Raw genomic sequence first — 13,328 nt, forward strand, 5'->3', positions numbered from 1 at the left:
ACAGAGTCCCAGAAATGTTTAGCAGTGGATGTCTCTCAATAACAATGTTCTGGTTTAGGCTGCGCAAGTCAACACACAATCTTAGCTTCCCAATGGCTTTAGCTACCAGAACAATGGGCGACAACCATTCAGTGGCCATTACAGGTCCAATAACACCCTTGCTGACCAAGTTATTCAACTCCTCCCTAAGTTGATCTCTCACTTTCAATGGTACTTGCCGCACTTTGTGCACGACAGGCTGCGCATTACTTTTAAGTTTTATTTGATGCTCAAATTTCTTCAGTTTGCCTAATTTTTCAGAAAAGACTTCTGGAAAGTCCTTGGTCCAAATATCTTCAACTTCTGCTATAGTTACAGGATTGGGAGCGCTGGCCTGAACTCGCACCCCTAAATTCTTTTGCTCCTCCCAACCTAACAGGGAGGCACCTTTCTTTGCTACAAGAACAATAGCTTGACAACCTCTTTCTTTATACAGTATCTTTGTAGGAAATTCGCCCAGAATGTCTATGGCGGATTCTCCATAACCACAGGCTCTGACACTGGTGGGCCGAATTATCGTATCACTCTTCTTCAAGACACTGACTAAGGTATCTCGGGATATAATAGTCCAAGGCGAGCAGGTGTCTACCTTCATGACAAGCTCACACCCATCAATAAGAAAAGTGTCCACCGGGCCTTTCATCTCCCCAGATAAGGCTGATATTTCAAAAACATAGTTGGTGGTTGACTCCCGCACATCCAACACTTCCTTTATGTCATATCCCCTCCTAATGTTTTCTTCTCTATTGTCTTCCGCCCTGTGTTCCACAAGATTGACAGAAGAGACTTTACAGACGTTGGCACCGTCAAACCAACTTCTTTGAGTCTAACTAACACAGCTCTGAACGTCTCATCATGTTCGAGTTCATTCTCCGCAAAAATAAGAATGTCATCTTGAAAGACGGTGACTTTTCTTAAACCTTTGACTACTTCCTCCATGACCCTCTGAAAAACAGAGGTCGCGGAGGCCAAACCAAAAGGCATGCGGTTGTACTTGAACACACCCTCGGGTGTGATGAAGGAGGTGAGATGCTGGCAATCCTTGTATAACGGAACCTGATGATAGGCTGACGAAAGGTCAATGACAGAGAACAACTTCGGCTCACCCAAGGTCGACAGAGTCTCAGAAATGTTTGGCAGTGGATGTCTCTCAATAACAATGTTCTGGTTTAGGTTGCGCAAGTCAACACACTTTTGTAAACGTCTGGCTGAGTCAAGGAGACACCCCCTTCCGCCTGGGCCCACACCCCCAGCTTGCCTCACTCGACGGCGTCGCTTTCGTCCGTCTTTCTCCTTCTCCTGCGGTTTCCTCCACTCACTCCGCCTGCTTTCACGCCCACAGGAAAGCCGGTGCCCACACCCGGCAAATGAGGGACGCGCACACCGGGGCAGCAACACAATGGGTCCTCAGTGTTCCTCGTCGCCAATGTTAAGAATTAGGGTCAAGTCAACAGTGCGCACATTAAGTTATTTATTTAGCTTGACATATGGTGACAGCAGGCACTGCCTGAAGCAGCAGGCACCAACTGACTCTATATGGAATGCTCTCAAAGAGCAACACTCTTAACAGAATACATTACCTCACAGTAGAACAGAATAGGAATGAATCAATGTACAAAAGATTGCATGTACAGATACATGTTAGACCATAAAGAACTGATGCTTAATACAAGTAATAAAAGTATTATCCCAACAATATCTTATTCTTCATACATTCATCTTGTAGGTACTCTACCATAACCTGTAATACCTTTCTCTGCATTTCTGGTGAATACTGACTAAACGTATCATGCACTTCAATTGGGGAATAGCGGCATCCGTAATCCATCTAAGCCCATCTCGCATACAAATTTGCATCTCTTCACTAACAGGTTTCAACGGCGGTAAAAACCATTGCTGAACACACGACATATGCGGTTTATCTTTTTTCAATAGCTCTTTATGCAATCGATCAAGTTCTCGCTTAAACACGAATATTCGGCTTACGTGGTCTCGTACTTTCATCGCATCATCTCGCAAATTCGAAATAACCAAATCGCGCAACTCTTGTGGTACCACTGTATCGGTCAAATCACCCCATATTTTCACAAGATAATTCCCCATGCATTCTAACAATACGTGTTGTTCACTAAGGCCTCTATGATATGGAACTCTGCACAGCCACTTCATTGTCATCATTCATATACGTTTCGGCCCACTCTTTCAGTTCTTCCTTCCTTCCTTTGCTAATCATGCTATGAGTCTGTTTAATGCTTCTTTGTGCATGCCCCATCTCTGTAGAACTGCCTGCTAAAGCGTCTAGCTCATGCTCTGGCGGCGGTGGAGGTAATGATGTCCCAGGCACCGGGGGAGAGGAACTGCTTACTGCAGGTGCAGATGGAATAACAGGAATGGGAGGTACATAAGGAAGAGGTGCAACTGGGTCAGTACTTTGATGTTCATTTCTTCGCTCATTTAATATTTTGTTTATTAGTTCATCTGATGTATGCACATCTTGCTGAGGATATATTTTCTATACATCTAATTGGAAGGGCCTGTCCATGTTCCTAATGGCTTCTGTCTGCTGATGTTGGTCATGCTCTAGCACTACATTCTCTACATTCATTTTATGTCTGCGCACATATTTCTCTCTACTTCTCAATCGGAGATTAGCTTCCTTGCTCCAGTCTCTTACAACGTCGAACGCTGCTGGTCGGGCTTTCTTGCGTAACAATACTGATTCTAGGTGTTCTATGCGTGCTATATCAAAGCTCCCATTATTAGGCCACTGAAGGTCTGTAACACATCTGGTCTGCCTATGCCAAATCGCATTAAACCCTATTGCCCCAATACCTTATTTTATGTACATTTCATGTGCTGGCGACCCTTTGGGTGGCGCGACCTGGCCAGTTTGCAAAGATTGTCTACCGCAGTGAAAAAAACTTGCTAAACAGGAAGACCATCTCCCAGGCATGATTCATTCTTACCCTTTTCTTACCCTGGGCATTTGATCTTGCAAGAGCAACACTTAACCAATATCAGGACATTTAAGAATAGAGGCACGACTCACCTGATCAACCAATTCGTCACTTAGGACGCAAATTGCCCATATATAGACGCAACCAAGAATCATCGTGACTACGTGTCTGGCTCAATCTGCCTCGTTCCAGGACGCTCGCCTTGATGCTCTCTGGGTGCTGCTCGTCGATCAGGGATCGGCTGTGTACAGATCTGTAGAGTAGTCTCTCATCACTTCTACAGGGGCGCCCCGAACACCTTCCGATCCGGGCTCGACGGCTTCATCCTTTACACATTTTTGCCTTCTTTAACTTCAATGTATACGATTAGTGGGAGGGTCCCTATTCGGGCGCCATATTTGCTAGGCCACAAAGACCGCATGTGGAAACTAAGGCACAATAACCATATACCCAAGTGACATGTCAGACACGAGGTTCGTTTTCCATACAAGTCTGATTTATTTCAAAGTATTCTGAGTCGGCCGACTCAACGACTCACAACGTGTGTTCCTAGACCTTGTGAGATGCGAGAGAGTGAACAGCGCTCAAGCAGCAATATATATACATTATGCATAATCTTTACGAAGGCAATTTGATCTGCCCACAAACATGTCAGACAGGCTAGGGTTCAGTGATTGACAATTATGACAATTATGACACGTTATGACAAGTCTTTATTCAGCCTAAACATAGTTATTCTAGCAAAGGCAGCAGAGACAACTTTCTGTTATGGGGAACATGGAGCTTCTGGCTCAGCAAGGATATTGTGTTCTCAGCAGGGAAAACATTCCTTATTATTTTATCTGCATGACTTGGGTCATGAGCCAAAGGTCAGATAGTTCTGAAGCAGAAAATACCATTCTCTGCAAAGGAGCACTGCTAAAAGAATATAATTCATATTTTAACTGCCTCTTACTACAGCATTTGCGAGACAACCCGGCACATGGACTACTGATTAGATGTGGCTTCTGCTATACTTCAAGGACTTAGTGAGAGAGAAAAACAATGTAGTTCTGCACAGTTTGACATTCCTGTCTGTGTTAGTATTTCAGCGTTCAAGCTGTGGCCTTGCACGATGTGCGAATCTAAAGCATAGAATACATTTTGCAAAGCGTTTTGACCAAAAGGAAAAAAGCAATTGGCCGACATTTCACAAAATGGATGCCCTTTGGTTACATTGAAGATTCTGTGATCGCGATGTTTGTCACATGATGCAATTGGTTTTAGGCCAACATATTATACATATCATTCGACTATAGGGTTATGTTTATGGTCTAACACTGCTGGCGCTAACAATATTACAGTTGGGCTGTATTACAGCCAGGATACCGTCCAAGATGTGCTGAGGCCCCAAGTATGTGTCTGTAATAGTAGAACCTTTTATAAAAGAGCACAAAAATATTGTAGGTATGGCCTACACAATATAGGCCAATGAGGAATCCCAATGGTTCAAATTAGCTTTATATCTAACAACAGAAAATAAATACAAAATAATTGACCCCTCAATAGTTTGCACATACTGCAATACGAAGCTTGACAATAGTCAAATGCCATCACATGCTATCACTGATAACGTAGAAATATATACACTTCCAAAGGCTCTCCAACAACTTAACTTGTATGAGAGCATTATAATCCAAACAGTACACCAATTTCAAGCTATAATACGCCTTCAACCGAAGACACATTGCCTACATCTGAATTACTAAAAGGCATTCATGTCAAAGTAGTATATTTGCCATTAAACCTTAAAGAAAATGTGGAAACCCTAGGAGTACAATAGCCAATAGATCAATCTTTGATTGTACAAGTTAATGGTGTTCCAACAAAAGAAATTGTCAACATCTATTCGACTTAAGCAAAGTTAAACAAGCCCTACAATATTTGAAAGAAAATAATGAATACTACAAATATATAAACATAGAGAAAACATAAGGGAAGCCACCCAAATAATTCAAGACTAACCAGCAACTGGCCAATTTGAACTTGCAGATCATGTTACTTCAGCCAACATTTTGGACCAGTATGCAATTCACCCACTAAACTCCAAAGACACCATAGAAGATGCATTAGAAACATATCAAATGCGTCAAGCCAAAGGATCCCAAATGAGCATATGGGAGAAAAGTGTAGAAGCATGCTATTTTCCTCTACTCTTTCCTACAGGAAAAGGAGGAAAATATGATGAACGATCCATACAAATTAGTGCATCAGAATATCTCTCTTTATGAATGTACTCTGAAGACCCCAGATTCAGACAAAATGTAGAATACATTTTCAACCTTCTGTTCAAAAGTGATCTAGCAACTCTATGTTATGGAGTTGCACACACATTAAAAATAGGCTCTAATGTTTTAAACATGTCCGCTACACAACTGATGATTCAAAAGATAAATGACAAAGATATTTTGCAGTCAAATATGAGAAATCTCTTGGCAAACATGCATGGTACAAAAGAATACTGGTCCGGATGTCATGCTAATGTGCCTTGTAGGCTAAGGAACCTAGGCCCAACCAGATGATTTGTTATTTCAAGTTGTGCAGAATATGCATGGGATGACTTGCACAACTTCTCATGCACTGCAAACCAAAATAAAGATGGAGTAGATATAAAAACACCAAGAGAACGCTTGACCCAGTCAATGTATCAAAGTACTTTCACCATTGCTTCATTTCCATGCTGCACTTCATATGCAATAATTCTTCCCGTCCACTTGGAGAAGTGGAACAATTCTTTTGGAGAAAAGAATATCAATCTAGAGCAGCATCACACATCCACACGTTTTCATGGATAAAAGATGCTCCCAAAATATGTCCATGACAGTGATGCCACTGTTTTACAGTTTATTGAAAATACATTACCTGCAACATCCCTTCCGAAACCACTCATAGTGACCAACGTACACAAATATTACGCTTCCAAAAACATGTGTGGCAAATACTGCTGATGTAGACATAAAAAAAAGGTAAATACTATACCAAATGTCGCTTTGGCTTCCATAGACCAGTTTGTGCAAAATGACAAGTAAATAGCTTGATGTCTTCTGTTAAACACAGTGTAAAAGGCAAATCCCCTAAAACACATACAACATTGAAAGGGGCGAAGCATCCAAGTACACCAATGATTACAATGCAATCATTGCTCTCTTGTGGAATGCAAATATAGACATACAATACATTGCAGACAATTCACTAAATCAGAGAAAACAGAGCTAAAAGACCTCTGGAATGACATATCATCTAACAAAACACTGTCACAAAAATTGTAGTGCTTTGGTATAAACATGCTCTCTGATAGAGAATGTGGGTGCTATGAAGCTGCAGAACTTTTAACAGGTACTGCCTTACATGACAGATCTGAAAACATTGTCTGGCTAAACCTTGGTCCAGCTTTATTTCGAAAAAGACTACTAAAATCCTACAAAGAGATAGAAATTATAGCAACAAATGATCCCAACAGCCAGGACATTTTAAAAACAATTTAATTGACACAAACTATCCAAACAGAAGTGCTGCTTTGGAAAACATATGCCTGTATGACAACTGGCAAATATTCTCAACTTGTGAAGGAAGCATAGTAAAACTTACCGAAACCAGCCTAATTAATCATATCAAGTTATCGTTTAAATCTCTGCATATAGAGAACTTTTTAACATTTCCCTACTACATGTTAAACCTTAGAAAAAAGAAAAATTATTATTAGGTGACCATGACGCATTTGAAGCTTCATTCAAGGCAAATAAAAGCAGTTAACAAATGTCAAATTCAAACATTAAAAACAAATGTGGGACAATGTATGCCAACAAGAGGAAGACATTGAAGCTCTACTAGATAAAGACATTCCTGAGGGCACTCAACCTTCTCTTAAAGGAATCCAAGAACCACATGGAGAACCACTCGTTCTAAATGAAGCAGACATAGCCATGACTGAGATAGGAAATACAATGTATCAATCTAAACAATCTGAAGGAGACTTGTGAGCGCTGAAATTGCAGGAACACGATGAACAACTCACCATTTATCTAGAAGTCACTGAAGAAACTGAACATGGTTTTAAATATGAAACTAAAACTTGTAGCTGTAAGCAATATAAACATCTGCTCCTGTATGTAAGTGGTGAGTCTAGTTCTGGCAAAACCTTCTTAATTAAAATAATCATCACATTTTTAAAAGACTTAACAAACAACAACCTATCAGATGTTGTAACAACCCCCACAGGTTTAGCTGCCTGCAACATAGGCGATGTAACTTTACATAGACTAATGCTCCTCCCAGTAGAACACCAAAACAAATTGGAATACAGCAAATTATCAGCAGAAGCTGCTACTGAAATGTACAGAGTTCTGAAACAAATGAAAGTGCTCCTGGTAGATGAAGTAAACATGGTTTCCAACTTCAAGTTGGCTTTAATTCCTCTCAGAATGCAAGATGTCCTAACAATCGACTATGAAGAACTGTTTGGAGGAAAACACATTATTGTTTTCAGAGACCCCTTACAGTTAACACCAATAAAATGTCAACCTATTTTGAAAATATTAGGACACAAACAATGCCGTAACAAACTCGGCAGCATTGGAAATGTAAATCTCTGGCAACATTTTTTTTACAGAGAATTAAATCAAAACATGCATCAGTCTGCAGATCTCACCTATGCTACCATTTATTAAAGCATTAGAACTGGTCTACGTACTAAAGATGCAAAATCCATCTTAAATAGTAGACTAATCAATGAGCTCTATCGGTGAAAAGCATCTGCTCCTGGTGTCATGGAACAATTAACTCAAAACAATATAAAGTGCATGTCCTTAATGCCAACCCTTGCAAGCTGTAGTAATTTCAATGATACAATGTTGAAAAAAGAAATGCAACCCATACTGCATAACAGCTCCACAGACAAACTGCACAGCATGACATTTCCTATATGTCAACAAGCAACCGCATGACTAAATAGATTAGATAAATGTATCTCTAAAAGAGATGGATTAGAAAAAGTATTAACTCTGTGTTGAATGTGCAGAGTAATTCTAAAAAGTAAACTTGATGTAGAACCAGGTTTAGCCAATGGAGCAATTGGTACAGTTGGCTTCCAAATATATCCACATGACAACAACATTCAGGTAGCCAACATCCACTTCCAAACTTGCAGAAGTTAAACAAATAGGCTGTTCAATAGCACGTTTCCTTCTTTTCAAACACATGTACATACACGAAGAACAATTATCTCTATCTCTTGCATATTCTGTCACTATTCACAAATCGCAAGGTCTAACCCTAGATCATGCATTGATTGAAATTGGCAGCACAGTCTTTAAAGAAGGTATGAGATACTTAGCACTTTCAGATCAGGTAACACTCAATGGTCTATTCCTAGTTAACTTTAATGCAAACAAAGTCAACGCTGACATTCCCTGCATCCTAGAATACAATAGGCTACGTACACTGTACACTCCCCATCTAGATATGTACCCTGTACCTCAAAAAAGAAAACCTTTAAAAAGAAAACTAATACAAACAGAACCTTTAGCAGATCTCTCAGCAATACCGCTAAAGAAACAAAGAACATCTGCTGCACCATCAAATAATACAACCACAAAACTCTCTAGTCCAAAATACTTTTTGAGAAGAGACATGTGTCTCTTTGGCCCCTGATGGAGGTGCAGTTGTTTTTCTTTATTTCATTTATTTACAAATGATAAATAAATAAATAAGAACAACTGCACCTCCACCAGAAGACAAAGAGACAAATTGTTCACCTTAAAAAACAACAGCAGGCCATCAAAGGATACAAAGGCAAAATGATCTGGTCCATTTAAATTCAGCAACACAACTGGAGTAAATTGCTATGCAAATATAGAAATCAATCTTATCTTCCAACTGCCACCAATTGTTCACAACATTTAAACGGCTCGGGCCAGTTGTGTTTGTAAATGCTCGTCCTTCATACAAATGCCACAAATAATCCTGACAGTACTTACAGTGTCTCAGATATAAGGCAATAATTGTACTACTGTACAGGAATGGTAAAATTCACAATAAACACACAGGAAGATCCACAAGAATTCCTAATGTACTAACTACAAGAACTAGAAACCAAAAACATCCTTATAAATGAAATCTTCCAGATTTCACAAGAGCGCATGCCTATTGACCCATGTGTACGTGTATCCATACCAAATTGTGAATCCATTCCTTTCACCAGCTTCTACAGAATGCAAATTATGGCATATTATGCCCTTTTTGTAATTCAGACAATCTTTCCAGCATACAAATAAACTCACATGGTCAATATGTGATACTAATGATAATAAGGTACAGTGCAGCTGGTACCAAAAATAACTGTAAGCTTACTAGCGTTACACACAGCCAAGTATCTCTTGGCAGGAAAATCCTCACAACAGTGGGCATTACCTACCACAATGGTGCCACACACTTCAGGCCATACTGCATACATCAAAGAAAGAAGTGGGTGGTTTGAATGTAACAACACTTCTGTTACTCCAAAACATAGGTTACCAGAAAATCTAACAAATTCCTTAGCATTCCTTCAACCCAAATATAGTCACTAAAGTATAGTACAATAAACAATTAGAATTCACCAACAGGTATCTAACTACATCCATAATACTACAATAGTACTTTTAAAACCCAGACAATTAGAATACACCAACGGGTATCTAACTACTTTAAAAATACCCTTCATGCACTTCAAATATGTCATCAGAATTCTTGTTACTGCAATACTTTTTATAAATGCCAACATAATTAAAATATGCCAACATTACCACCAAATGTAACAAATTGTTACGCTCGCCTGGTTTCCACAGGGGCGCCGAACAAAGCGGAACTGCGGTGGTCTCCACCAGCGTGACTCGTAGTGAAGTGATGAGTGATTGCACCTGCCCCTTTAGTTTTGTCTGTCTGGCACGAAGGAAAATTTGCCAAAAATGGTGAAAGTGATAAATTAACTAGCCGTAAGGAGAAGGGCCAACTTCCACTTCTGTGACCTCCCAATGTCCCTTCACTTTGTCTCACCTTAATGTTATGAAGGATGGGCTCTCCATCCTGCGACAGTATGCAGGGGTGCATTGAGATTCAGGAATACAGTTAACTTCACTGATCCTGTAGCCTTATGGCAGAGTTCCAGACAACAATGACTCTGAGGTAAGTCTTTATGCCATTCCTAAATAGCGTGAAATGCTTTAGAGTTCTGGTTGTCTTAAAGTTCACTCCTGTACCTTTCTTTGCAGATTCCCCTTGGAGGTACACCCGAAGAAAGACGACTCCCTTCCGGATAAGATGAGGTAATGCCAAGGTAAGTTTCAATACTTGCATGACTCAAAAATGTCTAACAAGTGGTATTGTTCTTTTGTGCTATTAATTTGCTGTCCCCTCTTATTTATGCAGGTACGGCGCCGCTGGAGCGAAGCTCGTGTAATGGTGACCCGCAGAACCGCAAGGGAATACTGCTTCTGGTGAGTATTATTCTGCGTGAGATTTGAATGTCCTATAGTGAAGTTCAGCTCACCTGTTGTGTTCTTTCCTTGTTCTGCAGATGCATCTGCACCGGGACGGCGATCACGTGAGAATGCCTCGTTGGATCGCATGGACATACAACGCTTAGGTGAGTATCACGCTGCGCTATGCTAATTGTCTTTAAACTGGTTCTTACGTAGCACAGGGTTAACTGATGTTCCTTTTTCTGCAGATGCGGAGACTCCCATGTGATGGCGATGGAGTATCAGGGTAAGCTCTTGTTCTAATCTGTGATCTCTCCTTCCTTTGTAGGTGTGGATAGCGATGACCAGGACGGGCGTGGCTGAAGACAGGACTGGAGCTGCAGGCACAGTGACTGTTACGCTGCAGGAGTGCAGAATAACGCGAAGCGTGTTCTGTTCTCCGGGCATGGTTTAAATAGCTTCACAGAAGTAGTGCCCAGGTAAACTAGTCCCTGCACCACACCTTATCAAATAGTCCCCAGATAAAGTAGTCCCTTCAATCAACCTCAGACTGGGCTATACATGGTTCTGTTACTTGATAACCTGTCTTGCCTGAAAAGGCAGTATGGGCCTGGCATTGCCGGCTCCAGGAGTGAGTCCAGGAAGCCCTTAGGCAATTCTTTAGAGCCTTAAAAGTCACCATGGGTGCCAGTACTCTGGGCCGACTGATCTGCTCTTGATGTCTGGGGGCAGGCACTGTGACAGAAATACCTACTTAATATTCCTTCAACCCAAATTTACTCACGGAAGTATAGTACAATAAACAGTTACATAACGCCAACGGATATCTAACTACATCTACAATACTATAATAGTACTTTCAAAATCCAAGACAGTTAGAATACGCCAATGGGTACCTAACTACATTAAGAATGTCCTTTATTGTAATACACTTCAAACATGCCATCACAGTTAATGTTACTGCAAAAACTCTTGAGAACTCCAATATAGTTAGAATACGCCAACGGGTATCCAACTACTTTAAACCTTCCCTTAATTTGAACACACTTCAAACAAACATACTATCATACTTAACCTTATATTCTGTAACATGTACATGCTTTAAAACGATGTAAATGACAACAAATATATGCAATTACATGGTTATTTTAATCTACTATGGATTTTTTTCAAATGAACTAATGATTATTTCATGTTAATACAGCAGCAGTGTAGCAAACACTAATGTTGTACCAAACATAGTACAGAGAATGTACTATTTATGAGGATTAAAAAAGTAAAATCTTTATGTACAATTGTATGCCATGAAAGGTTTTAAACTATCTTGTTAAACAAATTATACTGATTTTTTCAACAGAGCTAGCGATTCCAGGAAATTTGATGGGGACTCAGCGGCACCTGCACATCCTTTTTCACATATATAAAAAGCTCCATATCAAATTTATTCCAGTCCTCACCCTTTCCAGGCCATCTTTCGGTCATTAAATAACCCCAAATGTGTTTTTCAGACTTTTTTCTCACCACACTGTCCTCGGACAGTAAAACTGACTGCGGACTCAGCGGCTGTTGTGATTGGCCTTTCTTCCTGTATATTCATCCTGCCTGGATGAGGTATGCATGGAGTGATGTCCCTTGTGGAATGTTTGCTGTAAGCCTGGAATGTTTGGGTCTGAATACAGTTCCACCCTGGGCAGTTGAGTTATGGGAGTCTGGCTGGTGTGAGCCAGTGGGTTCCTTTCTTATGAGTACTTCCTAATCTCCTGATGAATCTGACCACATCTGATGTAACTGAATACTCTGGATAAAGCAACTGAAGACTACTTGACAACTTGACAGTGTATCCTTTTAAGCCTATGAACCTGTCATAACGTTTTGGGACCACATTTTGCATCACACCTCACCATTAGAAACACAACAAGAAACACCTCAACACTTCCTTCCGTTACACCACAGAAACACTGTTCCGCCCGCCACCACCACCAACAGGTTACCAGCCTAACAAGCTGGAGCACAAACCTGCCCCTTTGGGCTACTAACCACCAAACCAAACACAACCTGGATAAAACTCAATGCCTCCTGTCCACCACTGCCACTGGCGAACCTCAGGACTGCCACACCTGAGCACAAACGGCCACCTATATGGGCTGGCACGAGGCGTACTACAACACCTAAAAGAAACATGTCTAACTTACTGAGCCAGACCATCCCATCAAGGCAACTAATGAATAGGGCACATAAATCGAAATCCAAAACACCTCACTCACACATTCACCTGACCCGTTCCCAACACTCATTCCCAACACTCACTCTGTGGGCAACCAGCTGCCACAACGGTCAACCAAACCACCAAAACTCAGCCTCAAAGTGTTGGCCAGACACCCGAGCCCTCATAACTACACTAAACTAAGCCCGGTGGACACAGCCACAAAGATGTTTGGTTGCCATACTCCCAGAACCATCCAAGAATCTAATTTTATTTACCTATTTTTGGCTATTTTTTAAAAACTACTGGATGGATTTACACCAAATTTGCAAAAGCACACTTTCGGGACCAAGCCGCTACTCCTCGCGCACGTTTGGTGAAAATCCATCCAGCGGTTTGGGCTTTAGGCACAAGCACACTTTTGATTTCATTGCGTATAAGAGGATTTAAAAAATGTTGGCCCCACCTATAACTTTGCCCCCCCTTCATGAAACCAGACCAAACTTCACATAATCATTTCGAGAGGGCCAAATTATCATAGAATGTAACAGCCACCGATAACATTTGAAGTGTCAATACTTCTCAATTTAGGTCATTTTATTGGTAATGTAATAATCATAATAAGATCTATTT

The sequence above is a fragment of the Ambystoma mexicanum genome, chromosome 1p, assembly GCF_040938575.1.
Source record: "Ambystoma mexicanum isolate Mex_15411 chromosome 1p, UKY_AmexF1_1, whole genome shotgun sequence".
NCBI classification, from domain to species: Eukaryota; Metazoa; Chordata; class Amphibia; order Caudata; family Ambystomatidae; genus Ambystoma; species Ambystoma mexicanum.